Source organism: Clupea harengus, unplaced genomic scaffold (genome assembly GCF_900700415.2).
Source record: "Clupea harengus unplaced genomic scaffold, Ch_v2.0.2, whole genome shotgun sequence".
Taxonomy (NCBI): domain Eukaryota; kingdom Metazoa; phylum Chordata; class Actinopteri; order Clupeiformes; family Clupeidae; genus Clupea; species Clupea harengus.
The window spans coordinates 1-21,367 of record NW_024880295.1 but is presented as its reverse complement, the minus strand read 5'-3'; the positions used below and the strand labels follow the sequence as shown (position 1 = coordinate 21,367).

General features: G+C 40.9%; 1 long non-coding RNA gene across 1 annotated transcript; it reads right to left on the bottom strand.

Annotated features, from left to right (window-relative positions):
* Positions 1–237: 237 nt before the first annotated feature.
* Positions 238–14,152, bottom strand: LOC122131807. The gene is made up of 2 exons (XR_006152141.1): positions 13,701–14,152; positions 238–431 (listed from the first exon to the last, which is right to left on the bottom strand). It is a non-coding gene; the product is annotated as an uncharacterized LOC122131807 (long non-coding RNA).
* Between the last annotated feature and the right edge of the window lie 7,215 nt (positions 14,153–21,367).

Below are 21,367 nucleotides of genomic sequence, written 5' to 3'. Positions count from 1 at the left end.
CTAAACACACGATGGATTAATTTAATGTTTAATTCGGGAACAACGTTTTGAAACGTTTCGTGCTCTGCACAAAAAAATATACTGTAGTGTCCAATAATTTTTAACACTCTTGTGTACTCCTACCCTGATACTTATCCCCTTATTTAAGTGGCTTTATGTAAACTTTGAGATCAGATAAATCGAACTTCATAAAACATCAGTCTTACTTAAGTCACACAATGAAAAGGCTGACTGAAATTATGGTTACATTTCTCGTGTTAGAAACGGTTTGTTTGGTTTATTTGCTTCAAGAAACCAGAGTGTGCCCATATTGAAACAGCTGCACAGAACCTGCTCTCCCAATGACAGGGACAGTTAGTCAAGGTGCCGGCTCAGGTTGTGACTCAGGGTCAGTCTGTCAGCCAAGGATCAGGTCAGAAGTTGAGACAAATCTGCAACAGGAAATGGCAAGGTCACAGAAGACTGTAACTGTAATTTATTTTTTACATAGGGCATACGTGTATTTTGCATGACATGTTTCTGATGTAATTTTCAGGTCCTTTCCTGGTAGAACAAGTTGTAAACATAGATAACCTGCACCACTGTTAATTAGATCAATGGTCAGGGTGTAGCCAGAGGGAGAGACTGCAAGTCCTTAGGTGTATACTGCAGGTCCTGCAGGTATAACTACCTTTTTGCAGACACATTTTTCAAGATCAGGGACCACAATTGGTTTCACAATTCACAACTTCTGGCAATATTCTCAGATTTCCCAAGTTGTGCCTAGTCTGAATCAGCAAGAGGCTTCTTGTTCAGCATCATTTGGTTACACTGACCAAGAAATGACACTTATAGCTTTTTATAAAGGCGATGTAGAATGGGACAAACCTCTGTAAGGGAGACTTGTAGGTTATAACATAGCATTTCACTTTCTGTGTGTTGGGATCCTGACCATCCTGTCAGGATTTACATTTCAAGAATGATCAGCAGACTTCACATTATCTATAACATATACTATATACTAAACTAAACTAACACATATTTCACATATTTTCACACCAATGGCTTTGTTAGGTTTGATCACTCAGGACTATAGCCCCGAAGTAAGTTTAGCCCCGAGTATCGCCCTGACAACGGTGGTGGTTATAGTAAAACAACAGACAAACTGTAACAGAGTGGAACAACTGAAAAGTTCAGCCTCTATATACAGTCGATAATCCAAATCAATCACTTTGATCCCCAAAGATGGACATGACATTTTCGCTGTGGGACAAGAACTTCTATAGCCATTCATGGCTAACGTATACACTTACCGGCCACTTCATTAGGTATACCTGTTCAACTGTCACAACATTATGCAACAATTTGCCACTTTTCGATCAGGCAACAAGTTTGGGTATCATCTTCAAATTCATTTTGATGGCATATGGTGTGGGGGATCATTTCTTGGCACACTTTGGGCCCCTTTTGAGCATCAATTGAGCATCATTTATATGCCACAGCCTAGCTGAGTATTGCTGCTGACCAAAAATTTGAAACAATGCTTGAGATGGCTTGCCTCCAGTGTATGTGTTTGTGAACCTGATCAGCTGGCCAACCATAACCGAAGATGACGAATGCTCATTTGAGGATAAGAGCCATGTCACTTGTTATCTTCATTAGTTCCTTGGAAACTGTACATATTTCCTTCACATATTGATGTGTGACTATGAAATCTTGTACTATGTGCTTATTTATATACTAATATGAATCCTGATATTGGGGTGGAAGTGATTGGAAAGCCTACCAAAATCTTCCAGCCCACTACCAAGATTTCTCAGCATTTACGGCAGAGCTTCTCTTTGGTTTCTTTATTTATTTGTATTGTTTAAATGTTGGTTAAATTGTCATTGCTGTTGCAAAGTGATTACTGAATTAAAAACACTACCTCTCTGTTCCTATGGCTTTCTGTTCATTCCGTTTCTGGCAAGAAAATGTTTGTTCAGGTTTGTAACTGCATTCTTTTCTTGTACAGCAGTCCTAATATGTGCTGAACATATTGAACAGTAGCCAGATAAATATCAGTGCCATAACACTGGGAGGGTCCCAGTGGATCAACAGTTGCTTTCAATGCTGCCAGTTCTTCAAGGCCCAGTGGGTCCTATGTGACACGCGGCAGTAACTCCATGGCGTGGGGCTTCAAGCAAGCCACACTCCTTTCAGTCAAGATGCTGTAGGTATAATTCCTTAAAAAGACATTGCCTTTCAATGCATTACGTGATCATTTAATGTATATATTCACTGAATTAATGTAGACAGATCCTAAATGGAATATATGTCATGCATTCAGTGATTGAATAAGAGACACTGTTCTTTGTATAACAATGAAAACATTTGTTAAACTGAATTGGTCAGACTTGTAATATCAAACTGTAATATAACAACAAGAGTTGGCATTAATAGTTGTTGAACCTCTGCACTGTTCAGTCACTGGATTTTGAATGATTCCCTTCTCCCATAGGGTAGAGAAGCAATTGCTAGAATAAAAATTTGGCAAAAAAGTAATTTAACTACTTGAATCACTATGCAAATATGAATGGAGTTGAACTACCGGCAAGCTAGGCATACTGCAAAATGTAGTGAAACTACAAGTTTAATTACATGTAGTTCACTACTCCCCATCACTGCCTGTAACTATACGGTTACCTCAGAGGAAAACCAAATCGGTCAACCGACTGTTGGAAGAAGGCCAGGGCTGTTGATCACCCAGGAACATGTTCTGTAAAAACGTATGTCAAATGTAAATAAGCTAGACCTAAATGAGCCTGCTCAAGTTATACATAAGCCCACACACAATGTAATCCAGACCTGGGCAAAGTGCGGCCCAAGGGCTATTTGCGGCCCGTTGGCTGTCCCTGTGCGGCCCGCTGAGGTCAATTGTAAATTAGGAATCAAACGTAAATACCTCTACTTATTATATGGCTCTTCAGAATGTTCCAAAAAGTTCCGTTGATTTGAATGGGCCATCCCAACGTTGGCAAGTCTGTAAATTCACTGCTGCGAAATATGTATGACTGCTGTCATTGGCAACGGGTTTTGTGCTTCTAATTCACATCTTTCATATCATTCCGCAACGCAAGTAGTCCGGTCATTTAACGTAACTGAAAGTCATTGAAACTTGAAGTCAGAAGGTGGGTTGCTTCGCATTTGCGTGAAGAACTAAACGGCAACAAAATCCTTAAAAAGAGGTATTTTGGAGAAATGTCTTCTATTGTTTTGGCCAGTAATCGTATAATAAGCGGGATATTTTTTTATTTCCGTAGGCCTACATTCGTGCGTGTGGGCGTGCCTACGACCATTTGCGCTGATAAAAATTGATAACTATTAATTTGTATACTTATACTATTGCATTGCAAGCTTGCTCTCGTGTGTGTGTGTGTGTGTGCCATGTGTATTGATCGTCTGGGAACACCTTTAATACTGCAAAAACATGCTCATTTTCAAAATCGTTTAGGTGAATGTTGATTAAATAATGTTGCCGTTTTTACTATGCTTGCATCAATTTTTTTTTATAGCATAAATGTAACATCTACTCTTACCAGTAGCAGTTAATCAAAACCATACAATTTAATTTTTTTTTATAAAGAGATACAACTTATATTGAGCAGAATTGAGTTCAGCCTATTGGTCCGGCCCTCCACAACAGTCCCACTATCTCATGTGGCCCCTTGGGGAAATTAATTGCCCACCCCTGATGTAATCCATCCCCAAGAAACTATAATAGACAAAAATAGAAATGTTATGCATAACAGGACGGATCAGCTTATGGTAGGAAGCTATGTGCAGGCCCGGCACCTGGGGGGGACAACCTCATCTGCAAACCTCATCTGCTGTAACCTCATTCTCTGTTGGCCTGTGGAACTGTCAGTCTGCAGTCAACAAAGCTGATTTCATCTCAGGTTATGCCAACCACCTCTCCCTAGGGCTCTTAGCTCTCACGGAGACATGGATCAAACCTGAAAACAATGCTACCCCGGCAGCACTCTCCACCAACTATGCCTTCTACCATACTTCCCGGCCATCTGGTCGTGGAGGTGGGACGGGGCTGCTGATTTCAGACAACTGGAAATTCACTCCACTCCTGCCTTCAAACAGGTATGCCTCCTTTGAATATCATGCAATTATGGTAACTGCTCCTGTTAAAACTTATGTGATTGTTATCTACCGTCCACCAGGACAACTGGGTGATTTCGTCCATGAGCTGGACACCCTGCTGTCATCCATTCCTGAGCATGTGTCCAATACTCATCCTTGGCGACATGAACATCGACCTAGACAACCCCAACTCAGCTGACCTTCGGACCCTGGTTTACTCGTTCGACCAACAACAGGTCCCCAATCCTCCAACTCACAGAGCAGGAAAAGAGCTTGACCTCATCCTTGCTCGGAACTGCACCACGGACAACCTAACGGTAACCCCTCTGCATCTCTCGGACCACTTCTTCATTCGCTTCGATGTTCGGCTCATTGAGCAGCCCTCTGTCCCCCCTCGGATGGTCTCGTTCCAGCGCAACCTCCGCAACCTCTCTCCCACCCACTTTTCCTCTCTGGTTTCTTCTGCTCTTCCACCTTTATCCACTTTCTCCTCACTAGGTGTCAATGATGCCACGGAATCACTCTGCTCCACTCTGAGCTCGTACTTGGACAGTTTGTGTCCACTTTCCACCAGACCTGCTCGTTCTACCCAGTCTCATTCGTGGCTGAGTGATACCCTCCGAACGCAGCGCTCCAATCTCAGAGCTGCTGAGAGAAAGTGGCACAAATCTGCAGCACTGGACGATCTTGCAAGCTACCAGGCACTGCTGGCCTCCTTCTCATTCAGCATCACTGCTGCTAAGAAGACTTTTTTCAATGACAAGATCAACGGTGCAACTGACGCTCGGAAACTATTCTCCACCTTCAAAACTCTGCTCTATCCTCCTCCTCCTCCCCCAGCTACTAACCTCACTGCCGATAACTTTGCTTCCTTTTTCACAGAGAAAGTGGCAGCCATCGACAGAAGTACAGAGGATAACTGCATGTATATATGTCTATGCTATTGACCGTTTGCAAAAGCCCCGTCCTCTTAGTTACTGTTGCTATGTCTTTTGAACTCGTTCATGCACTATACTGTCTGCCAGTGTCAGTGATTCTTTTTGGAGTAATATCTCCGCGATATCCTCCAGATCAAGGCAAAATGGACTGCAATATGCAGTGGAAGGATATATCCTAAACATTAAGATCAACAACGAAGGGGACACAACAATAATCGAAGCAAAAGCACACAGGTCTCAATCAAAAAATGAGAAACCACATGACCTCTTCATTAAATGCCACCAGCACGACCTTGTAGACTAGTCATGTTCTTTCACCGCTGGGTAAGATCTGTATATAATATTTCAAGCTAACTAATAACCTACAAAGAATATTTATTCTTATTCTTTATTCCATCTCTGGCGAGGTATCTAGCTAGCTAGCTAGGATGGTGTCAATATACAGTAGGCTACAGTAACGTAGCAGTGTGGAGCAACTCATTCCTCAATGCAACACAGGGCTTGGGGCTCACATGTAGTGAAGAGCTGGACCTCCTGGTAAAGTGGCTTGGTAAAGAGTCATCTGAACATATTAAAAGAATCCGTGCTGTTCATGTCACCAACCCCCAAGCTGCCCTCCACCTGTCTTGGGACAGACTTCAAGAATGCTATGCACGTGCTATGAATTGCATGCATGCTATGCACGTGCTACAAAACACGTAGCGGGAACAGAACAATGAATGTTTTGGGCTGTATTGGAAGTTTGATGTCCGGTCTACAGCCTCATCTTGAAATTATTTGTATATATGGCCTCTTTTTCGAGTTTGAGTTGAAGAATTCAGAATTCTATGTTCCCATTGCCAATTACCGTATGTATTGTAATATTCCGTTTTTCATTGAACCGTTACATTTTGATTTTTACATCTACATTTAGATTTAACATTTACATTCATTTAACATTTACATTTAGATTTAACCCTTTCATTCAACATTTGGATGGTGCTGTCCACTTAGTGCCTTTGATCACGCTTTTACCACTCACTTTACGCTTGTGCAACAGTGCCTTTGATCACGCCTTTACCACTCACTTTACGCTTGTGCAACAGTGCCTTTGATCACGCCTTTACCACTCACTTTACGCTTGTGCAACAGTGCCTTTGATCACGCCTTTACCACTCACTTTACGCTTGTGCAACAGTGCCTTTGATTACGCCTTTACCACTCACTTTACGCTTGTGCAACAGTGCCTTTGATTACGCCTTTACCACTCACTTTACGCTTGTGCAACAGTGCCTTTGATCATGCCTTTACCACTCACTTTACGCTTGTGCAACAGTGCCTTTGATTACGCCTTTACCACTCACTTTACGCTTGTGCAACAGTGCCTTTGATCACGCCTTTACCACTCACTTTACGCTTGTGCAACAGTGCGCATACGCTGACGTTTCTGCCAGCCGTTATCGTCCTCAAAATAGGATGCCTTGGACTTTTCAGCCATTAATATCTATGTACGCATGTAAAGATTTGTCTACATACTTACAGATCTTAGATCTATACATGCATTTTCAGATTTGTGAGTCTCAATACACTTGCAAATGTCATTACACATGTAGAGATTTGTTTAACACCTTTACAAATCTGGTTACTCAAACGCGGATTCTGAATACACCTTTGCAGATTCTCAGACACATTCGCAAATCTCAGTGGGCTATGCATTTAGAGATTATTTTATACATTTAAAAATCTGATTACGCACACAGATTGAGATATAGTTACACAACTCTGCACACACATTTGCAAATCATTCTGGTACTATAATACCCCCGTAGAGTGGATTTTTGTGTGACAAAATTTGCAAGATTTGATCAGTGCTGTACTGTAGTTGTTTGTGTAGTCTGGTGTTACTTCAGTTAGTTAGCTTGTTAGTTTTAGACAAACTATGAGATCATGAATAAAGAAAATGTTTTCTTCATTAAATAAAGTTCATTGAAGTATCTGTTGTTTGCTATTAACGTGTGGTAAACATCACACTGCCAAGGCTTGTGTCACTTCAATGGTAAATCTTTTTGACAGTCTACATGTCGTCACTATATCAAAATATCAGTGAGTAGGATTTCCCGTATTTTTACAGATTTATATGCTTTAGGTAAAAGAGTTTTGTGTTGCTAAAGGCACAATTTAAATGCCCTGACATTTTTCAGTTGGAAATATTGAGACAAGGATTTTAAATGGTGCTTTTAAATGCCCCAAAATGGGTCGCACTTGTTCCCATTCACATCCATTATAAAACAGGCCTGTTAGTGACGATGGTTAAATAGCCGTCTCTCTACATGGCTCTCTTAATTAGAGTCTCTCTACATGGCTTTGACTAAAAACAAGTTGAATGTCAGGGGGGACCCGAGGATCTATATACATTTTTTTTAAAATACAGTACCCCACAAGCCTTTTAGTTTTCATTTTGTTTTGAAGAGTGTTGAATTGAGTAAATATATTGTTTGAACTATTTGCTAAAGGCAACAAAGCATGGTTTCTTGTAAATGTACTTTAATGGATATGAAAAGTGTTGATCTGTGTGTTCAACTGCAGGCTTAAGTTCAGAATCACGCATTTGCCACTCTGTTTGACTTGACATGATTGTAAATGCTAGGAAGATCGAGCCAGAAAGCTGCCATTTACCCCTCTGAGCCCTCTCTTCCAGCTTCTTTTAGTCAGTTTACCAGTCTGACAGGACAATGGTGTTAGGTCAATTAAATACTAATATGCTGTCAAATTTCGTGTTGCACATGTATATGGCCACAGTGCCTTACGAATAATTGGAATAAATGAAAGGGAGGAATACAGTTGAGACATCAGGTGTGCGACAAATGGAGAGTAGGATAACCAAAGTTATGCTAAGATGCTAGTTAGCCATGCTACTTGAACTACAATGGTAAACCCTGGAACCCCCCATAATTGTTTTTTTGTTACAAAGGCTTATCCATTAATTAATTACTAGCCTAAGCCTACTAATTAATTCACAGAACCGCAACTTGTCTCCGCGACGTTCCTCTCCTCGCTAATCTTTGTTGTGAACTGGCCTTTACCTTTTATAAAAAATCACTGTGGTCCAAATTCAGTGTAAGTACCTACATGCAGTTATCCTCTGTACTTCTGTCGGTTAACGTGACAAGTTCAGTTGATTTAAACCTCACAACGAAATTGGCGAATTGATATGGAAGTGCTACACGGTCAAAAAACTGGAACTACTTCATAGATCGAAAATAGCTAATCTAAAAAAAATATTGACCTTCTAAAGAGAGCGTCACAATAGGAAATTCAACCAAGCCGTGGCATAAGCATACATTTTCAACATTGAATGAGAGTCAAGGTGACGTAACAGTAAAGCGTGGAACTGCATAAGACTGCTGTCAAGGGTAGTTTAGTTTAATTGGCGTGGGGGCAGGGGCCCGTTTAAATTGTTTGGCCTGGTATCCTGCCTGAGGCATGTCATCTTTTATTTCTATTGACTAAACAGTCCAGCTCAGCATCTGAATGTGTACTGTACAGTGCTCTGAGGAAGATGTCTGATTCTGCCATCCCTCTGAACAGGGTTCGCGTGGACACACCCATCAATTTGGCAGTGCACGGCACAGGTAGGCCTAGGTTTAACAATTATGTCAAGTAATCTGGAGTAGGGGTGTGCAGTGCATGGAAAATCAAATATCCGGTCAATCATAATGTAGCATAATTCAAATACAAGTATTCCTATTCAGTTATTCTGTACATGCACACAATCATAGGAAGTTATGAGAAAATATGCGATAGCCTACTTTAGCGCCAAGTAAAGCTACTTTATTTTACTCACTTACAATAATTATATTGTTAATTTGTGGAAATGGTATGCACACTCACGACAATTTTGGTATTTATTTGTGGAGTGAGATGAGCTGTAGCGGTTGACGCCACAAACCACGTCGGGGCCATATTGGCTGGAAAAAGTTAAGTGGAGCGCCAGTCTGTCAGCTGGATTTCAAACAGCTTTCTAGTGAGAAAGACTATTGCCCAGATAGACAAGTACTGTGCACCGGAATGCAAAAATAAACGTCTGAAAGACAACGGCAAGTCAAGTCACCGTTTTTCTAGATATCCTCAAAAAAAGGAATCAGATGATTCACCTGCGGCTCATTGAGTGTATTCATTTATGTATTGCTTCTCTACGAATTGTTTAAGGGTAGTGCCTACCTGTTGTAGACTAATTCAACCATTAATTAGTTTAAAATCTTGAAACCTAGCTATAATATATTGGAAATATGCCTAACGTTATGGCTTAATCAAAAATGGATGTAAACGGCTTGCTACAACGGCTATCCCAAATGGTTTTAGCCAAAGCTAAAACTAACCAAGCTAATGTTGCAGTGCTTCGTATTGAAATGACACTACAGCATAGAGTAATATGACTGCCACATAAAGTGAGAGAAAGATTAAGAATTAAGAATTAACAAGATATTTTTCGTTCCAAGAAAGGCGTGTAGTGCTGAATGAGCTATCTGGCATTTACTTACAACGTTTGAAAAATATGCATGTATATCTTAAATGTAAGATAGGATTAGTTGAAGGAATATGTTTGAAAACAATACTGAATGAAGAGTAAATGCTACATATCTGGCCTACAAAGATCGACATTTATAATAGAGCTGCCGCTTACACTATCATAATAATACGTTTGGATATAGCCGCAAGCAGCGATCATCGGGGTCCAAGCAGCGTGTAAACTGCCTAAAGTCGTAAATGGAAGAATTATTTGGCCACTTCAACAGGTGAAATTTGGGAAATGTTATGTAAGGATTTAAAAGAATTAAATTAATTTTGAAGATAGACCAAACCATGTCTGAGGAACAGAGGAAAGTACAAATGTTTTAGCTTGCTTTATTGACATGGCTGATTTGTTTGAAATTGGGCAAATAGCTTTTATATGTATCTATGCCTACACAATTTCATAATGCTATTCACACAGGCATATATTGACTGCTACTTCAGGGGGCGCTAGCACCAAGGGAAATACACACCTAGGGGCACAGCCTCTCACAAAACAAATTATATTCTGTATCACCCATGTGAGGCTACAGCCATACCAAGTTTCATGTGAAAATTAGTGATTGGTGAAGTCAGAGTGTATGATATCGCCGACCAACAATTAGTGGGGGAAAAAAGCAGAAAAAACTTTGACCAACACTATATGACTGCCTGCACAGCCATAGGATACTCTAAGGTGGATATCGGAGACAAACCCTGGTTGGTCCATTTGTAACCCTCTCATTTTATTAGGCCTTAAAGAGCTGCCAGTTTAGACGGAGGGGTGGTTAAACAAATAGTCTGCTTATATTATCTGGGTAACTTTACTGAAGGTCGGGAACTTTATGTGGAATCTCAGCTGACTCAAAAACAAGGCCAGGAAGGTTGTTGGGGCCAGATATGTATCTTTTTAGTTTTTTAGAATATAAGTACATTTTGTGAATACAAAAATGGGCAGTATATGCAGATTTTATAGACTACTCAGCACTATGGTAGGCTACCGACATTTTTCCTATGAGTGGGTAAAGTTCTATTTTTGAGACGTAACCACTACAGCTCTATATACACACACAAGAAAAGTAAAACAAGTATAATACTTTCCTGATACATTTAACATTTTTGCAATAATTCATATTACTGACTAGTTTAATCGAGGTTTACTGATATGAACATTATTGGTCATTGTTAGATATAATATACTCCAGAGGTTATGCAGGTGAGACGACTGATGTTGCTGCAGGCATCTAGGTTATATTGTTTTCTGAGTTGATCAGGAAGCTTCGTTTACCATTGTCTTCATCGCAGCATTACTATCAAGTAACGGATGTTGGCTAATGATACATTACATTTTTTGGGGGTAAACTACTGACATAAGGATAAAGAAGCTTAAATTAAGCTTAAGCTAGCTATGTTGGCATTGCGTCATATCATCATGAAATTAAATTTTAACGAATTGTTAGGTTGTCATTTATTTATGGGTGCCAATGTAAGCTTTCCAATGAATAGTAACCCAACAGCATAATTTAATGATTTTTAATGAGACACAGACTAGGCTCCAAGTGCCAAGTTGTCTCAACTGTGGCATTAATCCACCTTTGGAAGGGTAAAAATGAGTTGAGTACAGGGAACATGCCCCTGTGGCGCTGCCTGCTGTTTGTGAGAAAATCAGCTATTTGGATTTCGTCCAAGTGATGAAGTGATCAAAAGTCACATGATCAACATGTGTTGCTGTGTACTTGACGCATTTGTTGCATTTGTAAAACTGATGACACAGATAGGCAAAATGTTTGTGGAACATGCCCTGCATTTGTTTGTATGTCGCATTCGTATTTGCAAAGCACATTGTGTTTGAGAGGGGTGTGTTGTATTTGTAAAGCATGGTGTGCATATTTGCGAATTGCAAATGAATCACAATCTGTTAGTAAATTGTAGGGTATTTGTAAAACATACTTAGTTTGTTTATGACATTATGACAGCTTTATAATGTAGAGTAATGTATCTAAGTGATGTGGGATGATAGAGCTTAAGCCAAACACGTGATACCTGCCATCGACAATCACCCCATCTCTAAGGAATGCTGTCATGGAGGTTTTAACATTAATCACTGTTTGGTGTGGTGGTAGTAGTAGGCTACCTCTCTTGGGTTGCCGGGGCTGAGGATCTTGATTGTTAAAACACAGGAGACTATGTCTGTTTGAAGTTGCTTGGTTGGTATAATTGGTTTGACTTATGTTCTGTCAAACAGTCATTATGTAACCTCAAGCCCTGGAGGAGAGCACTCTAGCTGTCACTAAATCTCAAGGGAGTGAGGTTTATGCTTCCCATTTCTGTAACCAACTCTCCTACACCTCATCGGTACAAACAAGGATCCTCACTAAACTATGTTTCGACCAAAAATCATTCATTACTTCTAGTATTTAAAATTAAGATTGTCTTTACAGCAGCTCAAATATTCCAAGGCTGCTGGGCTCTTTGCCATCTGTTGAGGTTATATGTCACTCTCGACCCTCTACGCTGTCTTGCTTATTATTTTAGTGAGCAGACCAGAGAAAAGCCGTCTCTATAAATCTTATGGACCTTAACATGAAGCTTAAGGTGACTCTTTGTGAAGCAGAGCAATGGGAGATGAGGGTAAGAGATTGATGAGCAGTGGAACGCACGTGGCATTGAAAGGGAACAGCTGTTGGCAGGCTGATAGGGAGTTTATCTCAGAGCAGCCTCAACCATGGGGTCTGTCACAGAAACCTATCAAGCTCTTGAGAACAGAGGGAGCAGTACTGCATAGTGGCCTTGTGGTATGCTATGTTATCAGGTCTAGCAACACCCTCTTCTCCCTCACACACATCCTCTTGTGCCTCACATATACATCAAAACACACACACATACACACACACACACTTACAAACAATCAGCCCATGTGCCCAGCCTCTGTAATTCAAACAAATAGTCCACACCCTTACATGACACCGACTATCACCCTTCCTCCAATTGGCTGACCCCTCCACACTAACTGGAGCAGGAAATCCTTGCCCTCCTCCCCTGAATATTCATCCAGTCCTCAACCTTTAGACCACACCCCACCTGAGCATTAGAGTGAAATCAACAGAGGCCTCCCTACTGACCATCTTGGATTTGTTTCATACTTTATGTGAATAATGTCATTGTAATGTCAATGTCAAAGTCAAATTTTTAGTTCTACATTATTCAATGTCTTTAACTTCTATAACAGTTGGCTTGCTGAAAATTGTATGTCAACAATAAAAGTACTCTCTTAACTACTAGGTGCATGTCTGGAAGAAAAAAGTCTACCTTAAAAACAATCATACTACTGGAAAGGTCATGTTTTACTCAGTTAATGCACAAATTATATACATGCAACTGAATATATGAAACACACCATGTTTACTACAAACGGAAGTACTATAAACCTGTGTAATACTATTATAAACTGTATCAGTGAATTCATGTGTATTTTATGTCTAAATAGTTCATGTTAAAGATCACTTCTATATTCTGCAAAACCAAGTTCTACAATTTAACTAACCGCAATGTCAGGAAATGAAAAGTTTTGAAGAAATAGCGTGTACTTTAATCTTGCTCCTCCTCCGATGTTGCACGAATCTTGCCTATCTACCACTTTCAGTCATACACGCATACAGCATATTTCCCAAGAACTGTGTCTGCAAGACAGACTCCTGATTTCACAGCAGTTAGTTCTATCACTTGAGGACGATTCTTGAACCATTACAATTGAGTTATTGACCTTTAAAATTGATATTGATGTACTGGTTTAATAGATTACTGGTAGAATCTGTATATATAATAATATATGCCTAAAAAACTTTTATAAAAAAAGCATATATAGTAAAACATGGCATGTTTGATACTTTAATAAATATAGATTGGTTGGTTTAAGGCAGTGACTTCATATGTTGTGCATTCACTAAATATGTCATGCGGTTTCCAGTGGATTGTTTTTATGCTAGGCTTTGTCAATCATATGCAATATGCACTTGAAATATTGGCAAATAAAGTACTATATAACATGAGTATTATATATCAATCCATATTTCCCATCCATCCTTCAATTACACAGCTTTGTGTTTGAGGTCTGCATACCTTTCCCACTGCAAAGCGCTGCAGGTTTCCTGCTCTGCAGTCACATGTCTGTGTTGTGTGCTGAACAAGGCTTGACTCATCATTAGAGACAACCTGACTTGAGTTCAGTGCTTCTGTTGGGGATCGGCTCAGGATCTCAGGTCTTGTTGATGTGTATCTCTTCACGGTCACCTATAGCATTAGCTCAGCGTGTCAGGTCTTGTTGATGTGTATCTCTTCACGGTTACCTATAGCATTAGCTCAGGGTGTCTTTCTGCGCTGGTGTTGCTAGCAACACCTTCATAAGGGTTTACATAACGCTGTGTCAGTTTATGCAATGCCCTGAGAGCTTCTTTCTGCCCTTCAGATGAGGTGTTGTGGTACTCAACAAAGAGCTAGAACAGTCAGTTCTCGAAAGTGGACAGTAGGCATGCCAGCCTCTGTGCCCAGTGTATTTAAAAGGACTGCCAGTGAGGAGTGCTGACCAATATAGATCAGACTTGCAAAGCAGTCAGCAGCATCTGGCCTGTGGCCCACAGTGTGCTGACAGACAGCTTAACCAATGCGGCTTGATTCAATAATCAAAGATTATCTTATTTGATTAGGTGTTCTGGAACGCAGGGGTTTTCCCAGCATTCACCTAGTTACTTCAACAAAGACTGAAAGAGACACAGGCATAGTGAAATTTAGAAAGATTTACGAAAAGGATAGTGTTAGTCATTAGGCATTAGGGTGTGTCTCGCAGTAGTTTTCCTGGTTGACTGTTTGGTAAATCGTTTTTTTCCACAAATTATGTAATTCATGTGTGGTTTTAGCGTGTAGTTGTTTAGGATGTTTGCAAGAGTAATGTGCACATCTGCATGTCGTAACAGATACTGTCTGTGACGAGCATCTTAACTTTTCTTCCCTGCCTTCCACTTTCGTGTTTCTTGTTGGTGCAAGACGGAGACATCATAGCATTTCGTCAGTACTGCAGTGCTCTGTCAGTCCTTTTTGTGTAGTTTGACCTTGGTTATTTCAATGAAATTGCTTTTGCTGTTCTTAGAAAGTGTGTGTGTGTGTGTGTGTGAGAGAGTGAGAAACAGAGAGCGAGAGAGTGTGTTGTTTACACATCCCCTCAGTAGCAGTGCCCTTTTATCTGTGGTTGGACTCTTATCAGGTGGCACCTGCCAGTCTCAGCTCGCTGGTCTGGTATTTAGGCAGGAGAGTAAAAAGCTCTGTCATGTTCTGTCATGTCTTTGAAAGGGAAGTTGGTGTGGTGGGCGGTTGTGGGGATGTGGGGGGAAGTGCAGCCTTCTCTTTCAATCAGAATCACATTGAAGATTTTTGAGGGCCCTAGAGAGTCTACACCAGACTGTGAAACTGGTTTCAAGACTTGAAACCGAGTTAAACTTGAGAACTGGTTTTCTCCTGAAACTCCTGAAAACCCTGATCTGCACTTGTCAGCAGGGAGTTAAAGGGGAGCGTGTCCTAACATTCCCTGGACTAATTGTTTGACCTCACTTTCAAGGTTTCTGTCTGTCTGTGTAGTTACAAAAGGATGTGTGTGTGTGTGTGTGTTATGTGTTCCTGTAGCAGTTCACTCTGACTGAGGGTCAGTCAAAAAATACTCTAATGCACGCACGTTCCTGATGTTGTTCTCACTCAGGGCACTGCATAGTGGAATCATTTAAAAGGGTTCTGTGTTTTGTGGAGCGGATCCAGGTGGTCAGCACTGATCCAGGCACTGCTCTGTAATTTCCCATGCCATTGTTATACCACACAATAGACATTTCAGAATCACACATACACAAACATGTACCCCCGTGCACACTTGCCAGATGTATGCAAAATGTGTTGTGTATGTGCTCGTGGCTCCCGAGGCAAAAAACGAAACGTGTGCGCTGTGGAAGAAAGCAGAACAAAGTAGACAGAGCTGGCAACAGGGGCAATGTTTTCATGTTGCTTAGAAGAGTTTGGCTGTTTTAGAACTGGAGCTGAAGGTGGAAAAAATTACCAGAAAGCCCAACGGCATTTGTGCTTGTGGCATATTACTAGGAATTATTAGTGACTTGCAAATGCTTGAGACACAGTGCTCCAGACCCTTGACCCTGCCCCTACCAGCATCCACCACAGAGGTACTAGTAGGCCATGGAGTGCAGTGTGTGACAGTTAACCAGGCAGTCTAGTACACACTTAGCTGAATTTGCAGCTTTGCCTGTAGAGCCATGGACGGATTATGAAACTATGGGCCCCTCCCCTTCGCGCAGATTTTAGTTGGTGAAAAGGAGGACACTTTGTCGCTGGGGGAGGGGGCGGGGCAGTGTATAGCATGCCGACCATGCCCCCTCCCTGCGACAAAGTTTTGCCATAATTTTCATATTTTTCACATGCAAATGGGGGAGGGGGCGGGGTCATTTGCATGTGAAAAATATGGCAAAACTTCGTCGCGGGGAAGGGGGCGTGGTCGGGTAAAAGGTTGGGTAAAAGAGGACGTCTGGTCACCCTACATAACAGCGACTTCACGCAGAGGCTCTGGCTTAGGGGCCCCCTGAGCTCATGGGCCCCTGGGCCTAGGCCCGGTAGGCCCGTTCGGTAATCCATCCCTGTGTAGAGCATACATGCATGGCCCTCAAGCATGAATTGCAAAGTAGCTGTTCTATTGTCCTTTGGTTCGTGTATAGCTTTACTTATGACTCAAGTGAAACCCAGTCCGCACCAAAATCTTTAGTGTGGAAGCACCCTTAACCTCTTGACTTCAGAGGGCACCTTCATTGGCTTGTGTTCTATTTTGAACATTTTGACAGCAGGAATATCTCCTACAGTGGTAGATGTCCATTATATAATGGCGTCTTTAGTAGCAATTAGGTTTGACAGGTTCTTAGAATTTTGCCTCCTGGAGAAAGACCTGTCTGTCTAGTTTGATCAGTTATATTACTAGCTGCATTCCATACGTCTAACTTGTATGTCTGAACCATTTCACTTGTATATGCATGAACATTCCTGACCTAGGAAAAGCACAGGCAGCTAGAGGCATGTGTGGAGCAATACGTTGAATTTGACAAAAAGTGTATTGAAATAGAATTGTGGACTGCGCCTTTGTGTGTGTGTGTATCCTGTTTAGGAATTCCTTGAGTTTTACTGGTGACAATATTTTTTCAGTTGCCATGGTGCTAGGATATATACTAGCAAGCCTTTTGGGTTCCAAATAGCAGAGACTTTCAGGGAGATAGTCATCATCTCACCAGCAAATTCTAGCATCAATACAAGCACACACAGTGTACATATTCCATATGCAAATACATATAATATGTGGTGGGCTATAAGCACTAATCCTGAGCTATACACAGAGCCAGCATAATATACTCTCATGGGACTCTGATTTTCTGTGTGTGAAACTGATACTTGGTAGATGGCTGGAAAGAACAAGACACAAACACATTCACATGCCACCCATAAACCCCCCCCCCCCACACACACACACACGTACACAAACATGTAGACATACACACCCTTGAACACTTGGAGCACACTGTCACGGCTGAGTGAAAAGAACAGAACATGCTTACATAAATGCACACAATGTAACATACATGCGGACCCACACATTCACACACAACACAAACACTTACATAGAGAAGCATGCCTAAAGAACCATGATCATTTCCCATTTTAGTCTGGCGTTAGCTCACTGAGGCACTTTAATGACTAAATAATAGAGGTATTTTAACAGCTCTTCAGTCATTTCACATTCAAGCTAACAGTTTATTTAGGCCTTTCTGGTTATTTACTAATGACGAAAGCTTATCTGGTCTGTCAGTTAAGGATTTCATCTGGGTGATGTGTATGGCACTCATTTTTCTCAGTTTACTTTGTTGGACTCTTTGACCATGGCCCACTAAGCTCTTATGAATCTTCAAATGTCAAGGTTACATATCAGCTGTGTGTGTGTGTGTATTTACACAGTGTGTGTCATATCTCATGTAGCATAACAGGCCATTTCTTAATATTTGGATGCTGTGTTGTAATCAGTCTTAGTCACTGCAAATACAATAATCAAATTTGTGTTTGAGCATGTTTGTGAGTTTCAGGCTTACTTCATTTCTTTTTGTAAAATGTGTAAATGCCACTGTTTTGGCTAGTCAAACTGCAGGTATGAAGTAGCTTAAAAAAGTCTTCTGAGCTTCTCTGTGACTATGGGAGAAGGTTTGCACCAAGGAATAAAATACGTGGTAATTATAAATATATTATAATTAGTTAACTAGCTGACCAGATCATAGTGTGTCACTGGTTGTTTCAAATCCATATGGCTGTCAGTGAATACAAACAGTTTAAGTTCAGTGTCCCTTTGTAACGGTTGACTTCTTGATCTCCTGGCCACACACTGGAAATCCATCCTCTGGATTTAATCATCCTCTGAGCAACATGCTGAAATGTTTATCTGAATGGCCCAACAACAATCCCTGACAATTACAAGCAGTTTAAACCCATAACATAACAGCGACTTCACGCAGAGGCTCTGGCTTAGGGGCCCCCTAAACTCATAGTTAAAAATTAATGAACTCTAGAACTTATGGAGTACTTATGGAAGTATCTCAAAATCAAAGAAGATACAAGCTAAAAATGTTGCACACTAGGTCTTCGGAAGAGTTATTATTTACATAAAGTATGAAACCTTTTTAAAAATCTGTTGATTTGACATGGAATTACCCAATTGTCAAGCATTAACCCATAGAATTAAATTTGGTTTTAATAACAGTAGTGATTAGAGCTTGCATCACCCATTCAGAAAACACACTATGAGATTGTTGTCAAGAAGAGAATGTTGTGTCTCAAGTTAATTAATAGAATTGATGATGCAGGTATGATAATGTTTCAAGAGTTACATGGGATTTGTAGAAAGAAATGGGTTGTATTTATGGGTAATCTTTAAAGAACCTCATGAAGAGTAGAAGGAATGGATTTGTGGAATTGGTCTTCATTTCCTATCCATCTTTTCAAACAGTTTGGTTGTTTCAAGGAAACATATGCTTTGATTTAAGTCCACTGCCTGGAAACATAAACAGCTCTCAACCGTCTTCTCCTTCAAAACATAGACTTTGAACTTGTACAACAGCAACAAAAAATGCTGTTCAGTTAAGTGGAGTTTAAAAGGCAACTCTAAGCAGTCATACTGTCATGGACGTCAGGCTAGAATATGTGCTACGATAAATTCACCCTAGTTACCTCAGGACTCCGGAGCTGCATATAAGTACATTTATTAGACAAACAACAACAACAATTGCAATCGGGCTCACTCCCAGCACAAGGCTGAAAGTGAAGCAATGATAAACACATCGCACAAGGTTTATATAGACAGAAGTTGAGCGTTCAGCAGGGATAACCACGTGGTGGATTTCTGACGTCCGAGGCAAGGATGGAAGTTTTGCAAGGTCGGAAGAAGCACAGGTCGATCCTTCTTATCACCTCTGGTCTAAACATGCCCTTGTACATATGCAGACTAAGTGGGTGGGTGAAGACAGAACCTCAGTCAGTGGGTTGGTGAAGACGGAGCCTCAGTCAGTGGGTGGGTGAAGACGGAAGCTGAAAGTTGTGTTACGGTGTTGGCTCATTAAAACATATTCTGGCTGGCTGTAAAACTAACCTGACCAAGAGGGGCAGAAAAGTTGCTTGCAGTCTACTTGGGGTGGTGAATAAACCTGAACTAACACACACACACACACACACACACACCCCTGTTGAGCTTCTGGAGGTGCCGTGGGCCTAATTCAACAAAACACTGATGAAGGAAGGTGCCTGCTTGAAAACCTGTTCAGCTGTGGTGGTGGTGTTGTTAATGTTGCATCCTGCTGCTCAGTTTCTATGGTTGGGCAGTCATGTTGCTATAGGAGTTTCTATGGTTGGACAGTCATGTTGCTATAGAAGTTGTGGGCTACAGACAGTGCAGGTTGTACTGTGAAGGAGAGCCTTTATGGATCCCGGGTACAACATGCAATGCCTGTTGCGGCTGTCACCAGGCAGTTGTGCGTTGTTGTTGTATCTTGCTGCTCAGGATCTATGGTTGGGCAGTTGTTATATTGGTTAGGTTACCTGTACCCTTCATTTAGTTTGTTATATTTTAGTCAAATGTCAAGATTCTACTCACAGTCCCTTGAAGTCAACAATTAAAAGGTGAATCTAAAGTAAAAAGTTACAACAAAACTATAGCGTGTAATAACATAGCCTAGTTATTAACTAAAATACTAAAGTATGAAGGGGAAATGACGAGTGAAAAGCTGTAGAGTAATGTACCTGCAGCAAGTTAATGAGATGATGGACTAGAAAACAACAGAATGAAGTGTGTGTGTGTGTGTGTGTGTGTGTGTGTGTGTGTGTGTGTGTGTGCGTGTGTGTGTGTGTGTGCGTGTGCGTGTGTGCGTGTGTGCGTCTGTGTGTGTGCATCTGTGTGTGTGCATCTGTGTGTGTGCATCTGTGTGTGTTTGTATGGGTGGTGTTCCTGCTAATTATGTTAATTTTCTTCCTGTCCTAGCAGTAACGATTGTGTTCTTTATAACAACAACAAATACATTCATTGAGTATTACAATTACACTGTTAACATTTGAGGCACTCAAAACATAAAGCTGCTGAGGGATGAATGAAGGAGAAGAGTAGAAGTAGAGTCCAAGTTGGAAAGTAAGGGCAAGAGAAAAAAGCTATTGAGTCTACATATCCAGTCTACTCTCTCTTGCTCTGACGTCATCCCTCCCCAGAGCCCTACCTCCCAGAGCCCAGCTACACAGGATGGGGCTCCTTAAAGGCACATACACGTCTTTGTGAAACACACTCGCCTCTTGTGCTGATTTTCCTCCAAAAATCCTATTTCTTTATCCCAAGTCCGTGAAGTGTTAAGTTCGGTAAGTGCGTGGTGGTGTGTAGTAGCACGTGTTCGATGTGATTGTGCTGTTTTGATTAGGTTAGAGGGGTGTGTGTTGGGTGTGACTACATGTACACACTTCTTTCCGGAGCTCTTTTGTTCTGCTTGTGTGATGTTGACATCACTGAAAATGTGATACCGCTCAGTTTATAAATGCTTTCTGAAGGTATTCATTAATACGAGCGTTTATGGACCCAGTTTGTTTGCATATTTGCCAAAAATGCAATATCTTACTCCAGCTCACTATTCTGCTCTGTACTGCTTTCCCTGTCGTTGTCAAACATTACATTGAATTAGCACTCTTCCTTAGAAGAACATGTAGTATGTTCTAAAATTGGTGTAATAATCAAAAAGACTAATCCTGTTGCTTACTGATTGATCTCTGTTTAATCTTGGTCTTTTTATTGGAGTGTTTTTCTTGTATGTTTGGAGAAGGTTATACCGCTTCCCCTGTGTGCCGCTTGTTGCTGAGAAGTGGAGAAGAGGGAGGTAGAAAGAGAAAAAGAGGGTGGAGGAGGTGGGTTGTTTTTCAGCTGGTAAATGGTGTGCTGAAAAAAACTGTAGGGACTGAAACAATGAACAGTGAGCATAAAGCTAAATAAAAGAAAGTAAAAAGAGAGAAAACAAGCTCTCTTTAATGAGAAGTAATAGATAAGAGCCAACCAAGTGGAAAGCATGACTGATGGATATCACAGGTCTTTTTGGAGCTTTTTCAGTCTGGTTGAAGTATGTGTGTGGCTTAGACGGACTGAGGATTACTTTTTTGAAGATCTAGATTGTGCATCAAGAGCAAAC